Raw genomic sequence first — 5,938 nt, 5'->3', positions numbered from 1 at the left:
GACTCTTTCTGTCCGACAAACTTGGCCATCCATTCTCTGGATGCCAATTAAAGAGAGAAGTAATATCGAAAAGCAGAGAAGAGATACGTAGTCGGTGTGGTCAGACGGGAACGAGGAACAAATGGGGGGGCCCCAGAGACATCCAATCCCAAGTCTATCTTTGGGATCCTGACATAAGTCTAAATAGAGAGTAATTTGTGTCCTGATCAAAGTGTGGCCCTCCCTAGCCATCAGTGCCTCAGTTCTGATCTGTCTTGCACAGTGCTTTACTGGGTTGTCAAAACCGTGGGAAATCACTTGCTGGTAGGTAAATTCTTCCTCTGGCCAGCACCAGGGTTTCAGCCTGTCCGTTCTCCCAGCTGGGGATTCCTAGAGTGCCAGTAGGAGCCACCCATCATAGTCTCAACTTCATGGCTCTCTGGAATACATTGCATGAGAATGGTTCTGCTGTCCCCATCATAACGGGGCTGTGACTTTGGGATCCAATTGTTTCAATAGACTGATAGCTGGAGATACACCATCACCCCTCCTAATGCAGCCACACCAAGCAGGCCTGTTGGCCATCTGCTCAGCAAACAGTCCTCGGAAAGGGCCCAACACCCCTGGGCCACTGTCCACCCTTCCATCCTCCTCTTTACTCTGTAATAAATGCCAGCTCTCTTCTCTGTGGTCTGTGTGTCCTCTCTGGATTCCTTTGAAGATAACAAGGACCAAAGACTCCAGAATGCAACTGCAGTTTCATCTCTAGACATCTGTATGTACTTGTGAGTCTCTGTTTATTGAAGTGGGGGGCGGATCAAGACAGATTTTCTCTGAGTAACCGGGGCTGTCCCAGAACTTGCCCTATAGACGAGGCTGGCCTTGGATTCAGAGATCCACCTGCCTTCACCTCCTGAGTGCTGGGATGAATGGTGTGAGCCACCACCATTTGGCTTGTAGCATCTCTTTTATGTGATTTCCTTGGGCCCATCACTATCTCCCCACTAACACTGTCGCCTAACACTGGACTTCACCATCCCACACGCAATTCTTCACCTATCAGCCTCCAATGCTGCCAGAGAATACAGGAAAAGGCTGACACAGCCAAGAACACTCCAGAATGTTTCCAATCTAATGCTGACCGTGCACAAATACCTCTAGGTCTCCTCTTTCTCTGCATCTCCTCCTCAGATGGTATTTGTAGAGGGCTCAGAAGATGAGCGTTACTGTCCATAAAGTCCATAAATCCCCAAGATTAATGTGGCAGACAAAGAAGGCTCTCTTGTGCTAGGGCCAAGGGTGAGGCTTAGTGACCACGGTGGCTCTGGGTCTGGGAGATGTGTGGTGTTGCGTCCAAAGGCTTTGGTAACCAGATGTCTACACACTTGTCCTGTTGAAACAGGCACTTAGAAGTTGCTTTACTAAAAACCATTGCCGGGCTGGAGAGATGGCTCAGCATTTAAGAGCTCCCGACTGCTCTTCCAGAGGTCATGAGTTCAATTCCCAGCAACCACATGGTGGCTCACAACCATCTGTAAAGAGATCCAATGCCCTCTTCTGGTGTATCTAAAGACAACTACAGTGTACTTATATATAATAAATAAATCTTAAAAAAAAAAGAAAGAAAACACTTCTGTAAAAAAAAATCCATTGCCTCTTCACTTCTGTGTACAAAATAACTAAAAGCAAGATCAAAGTGTGGCTTCTCTACTTTTCTGGGACCTTTGCTTCTCGTCACCTGCTTCTTTCTTCACATCAGCACAGGAGACGCTCAGTGAGCTTGTATCTAGATGCCAGTGGTGCCTGGCTTCCCCAGAGGACACGGGCGCAAGAGCAAGTGGGCCCCTTCTCAGTTTTCATGATGTTTGTTCCACTCCCTGCCAAGCACTTCGAGTGCTCTTGTCCTAAATGTATCATAACCTTGAATTCCAGTGTCACCAAAAATGTCCCAGGACAGACTGTTCCCAATAAGGATCCATGGTGATAAGGTTGCACCCTGTAGCAAAATTTCCCCTGGGAACTAGTTTTTTGTTTTGTTTTGTTTTGTTTTTTTCCTTAGAGCAATAAGAAAATTTTCCTGATGCCCTATAGGATACAGCTGAGATAGCAGGCAAGATCACCGCTAGACCAGGACGACTTAATTATGCATGCCTTGTGTGGTGATTCAAATACGCTTGACCCACAGAAAGTGCTATTAGGAGGTGTGGCCTTGTCGGAATGGGTATGGCCTTGTTGGAATAGATGCGGCTTTCTTGGAGGAGTACATCATTTGGAGGGTAGTCTTTGAGGGTTCCTATTGTTTAAGCTCCACTCCCTGCAAGACACAGGATCCTCACAGCTGCCTTCCAATCAGGGGTGTAGAACTCTTGGCTCCTCCACCACCAAGTCTGCCTGCACGATGCCATGTTTCCACCATGATGATAATAGACTGAACCTCTGGAACTGTAAGCCAGCCCCAATGAAATGTTTGCCTTTATAAGAGTTGCCTTGGTCACGGTGTCTGTTCACAGCAGTGGAAACCCTAACTAAGATAACTCAGTGCCTGTGTGTGGTGGAGGTGGCATGTGTGTATGTGCCTACAGAGGCCAGACAAAGACGTGTCCTCTACCACTGTTCTCCTTATTCCTTTGAGGCAGAGCCTTTCCTCAAACCTGGAACTCCACTTTTCCCAGCTACGTTGGGAGCTAACAAACCCTAGTGATTTTCCTGTGTCCTCCCTCTGCCCAATCCCTTGCCACACACACACACATACAACACCAGGCTTACAGGCACCTCTGACCCATGCATGTTACATGGGTGCTGGGATCTGAACTCAAGTCCTTATGGTTGCACAGCAAGCACTTTCGACCACTGACCAGTACTCCATGCCTAAACATTTAGACCTAAAACTCACGTCAGTGCCCTGAAGGTGGAAATGGGGTCACTGATGTCATAAGTATGCTAGGTCATAAACATGAATATGTTTGTGTGTCCACATTCTCAGAATTTATTGAATAACAAAAACTTCACAAGGTACAGTGACTTCGTTGGCGGCAATTTCCCAGGTAGTTCCAATCCTGATCGTTCTGTGCAAGTCAATACAGGTTCTTTTGTTCCAATATAAATTATAAATATTACCTCTTAGACTATAATTATATACCACACAGTAAATCTCTATACTCATCTTCTGTGTGTGTGTATGTATGTGTGTGTTATATAATATATATATGTTATATAATATATATGTCATATAATAGATAGTCCATATATAATATACAATCTACACACACACACACACACACACATATATATATATATATATATATATATTTACTAAATTGCTTCAAAGGATCAAAAGGTTACAACAGAATTCTAGATGTTTCAGAGGTCTAAGAGGCAAGAAAACTGTTAGGGGGCAAAGAGAGTCTGTGTAGCAGTAAGACAGTGACCATGGGTGTAGTTAGAGAGATCCTGCTGAGGACTTGAGCTGCTACCTGATCACAGACGTGAGCAGAGCGGCAGAGATGAGGTCAGAGACCATGGAGGACACAGGAGTAAGGAACCAGACATGATCCATGTGTCCGAATGACAGCAGGTTCATAGGGTCAAACAAGCAGAAGGAATCTGGGGGGGGGGGCACATGGACAGCCACTCAGTCACGTCTCTGCTTACATCTTGGACTCACACATCAAGTGGGTAGAGGACAGGACGGTGGGAACATCCCCATTACAATGATACATGCCCATGTCTTCGTTTGAGGGAGTCATATCCTTTCCTTGGACTGGTGTGTCTCATGAGTTTTTGACCCTGGTTTTCCTGACAGAGTTAGGGTTAGGGTTAGGGTCAACCTATGTAGGACCCATGTGCTTCTACAGTCCCAATTTACCTCAGTAAATGGATGGGGTGGGGCCTTTCTACTTCCATGGATAACTCATTTGTCTATCTATGTTTCAAGAGTTGTGCCAGACAGATGATGCTACTCGGGTGTCCATCCAGATGTAGAGTCACTTTTATCCTCAAAATGGTGTCCAAAGCTGTTTGTTACAGATGCAAACTGGTCCGCTAACCCTGTGCTGGCCAGCCTTCCTAGTTCTGCAGGGGGCTATGTACGCTTCAGTGAAAGAAAAGACATCAGAATCCTAACTAGCACTGGATGCTGTAGGCTACAGTAGAGGTGGCTTGAATAAGAATGGCCCCATAAGCTCATCTACTTCTGTGCTTAATCAGGGAGTGGCACTACCTGAGAAGGATTAGGAGGTGTGGCCTTGTTGAAGGAAGTGTTTCATTTGAAAGACCAAAGACCAAGCTAGGCCCAGTAGCTCTGTCTTGCTGCTGCCTTGTGGATCCAGATGTAGAGTTCTTCAGCACCATGTCTGCATCCGAGCCACCAGGCTCCCCACCATTGATGATAATGGACTAAACCTCTGAAGCGTCAAGCAAGTTCCAATGAAACGCGTTCTATTGAAAGACTTGCCATGGTTGCATTGTCTCTTCAAGGCAATAGATCACTGACTAAGACGAATACCAGCTTGCTAGGCAAGTTGTACTCACAAGTGCAGTTATGTTACTGAGGTAGCCAGTCATTTCCAATTGAATTTGAAGCCTGTTCTACTGAAGGGATTTCATATCTGGTATAAACCTGGCTAGAGTCCCATGACAAAAGAGGCCACAGTCCATTGGAGGAAACTTAATGGTGTTTTGTTAAATGACAATACTTCTTGCTTTATTTTAAATTTAGACGAGGTCTCACTATGAAATCCTGCCTGAGTTAGAACTCTCTATGTAGACCAGGCCAACCTTGAGTTCACAGAGATCTTTCTGCCTCTACCTCCTCAGTGCTGAGATTAAAAGTGTGTGCTCCAATACTCAGGAGACTGCCTTCTTGGTGTTTGGTTGGTTGGTTTGTTTTGTATTTTTAAGACAAGGGTCTTTGTGTAGCCCTGGCTGTCCTGGAACTCACTCTGTAGACCGAGCTGGCCTGGAACTGAGGGAGCTCCACCTGCCTCTGCCCCGAGTGCTGGGGCTGAAGGTGTGAGCCACCATTACCCGACCAAGTACCTACTTAATATTTGTGTTTATACTCATAAATTTAGGAGACTCTCAACCTTTCTCTGAGGAGCGTCTCTTTACAATGAGCAAAAGACTGGTCAAAATGGCTCAGAATTAGGGGCTGTGAGAGGTCAGCAGAAAACTACTGCTTCGCACACAGAACAGGACACAACCTGGTGTCAGCCCTGGACCTCTGTGTGCTCCTCTCGCCCGAGTAGCAGCAGAGACTAACTCTCTGTCTCTGCTCTTGCTGTCACTTCTCTCTTCTGCATACTGGGAGAGGGTGACCTTTTGCAAGACCAGGCTTTTACCCTAAAAGCTCCAGTAGCAGTATCTACACAGACGCTTCTCTCAGGGGCCACCCTGCTGACTAAAGTTGCTAAAAAGCCAAACTGGGGTTGGGGTTGTGGAGACACCATTTTCATCCCAGCTCTTCAACACCTGAGGCAACAACCACAAGTTCAAGGCCATCATCAGACACCAGGTGCACACGTGGTACACAGACATCCAGGCATGCACAACGCCCACACACATAAGATAAAAAACAGTTAAAAACAAACTTGAGTGTAAACGTCCAAGGCCAGCCCAGGCTAAGTAGCAAGTGCTAGTCTGGCCAAGGATCAACACAACTCTGTCTCACATAAACAGTCGAAATAGGGGAAGCATTGAGCAGTGGCCTGGTGTTTAAAAAGCAGAACACTGGACAGGGAAAGGCACTTGTTGCTCTTATTCACTGCTTGTGAAAGGGAGTGACATGTGACTTAGTGACTTTGAGACAGAACAAAGGGACAGCGGAAATCAAGGGGACAGAGGGAGAGAAGGCTCTCACCCTGGAATCTGATCCCTTTTTTTCTGAACACAGTGAAAAGGACAACACAAGATGAACAATGCCTTGAGGAACTGTGAGAGAGTTTGGGGGAGGAAGGGAGGC

Source organism: Rattus norvegicus, chromosome 10, assembly GCF_021556685.1.
Source record: "Rattus norvegicus strain SHRSP/BbbUtx chromosome 10, alternate assembly SHRSP_T2T, whole genome shotgun sequence".
Lineage (NCBI taxonomy): Eukaryota > Metazoa > Chordata > Mammalia > Rodentia > Muridae > Rattus > Rattus norvegicus.
This window is presented reverse-complemented; position numbering follows the sequence as displayed.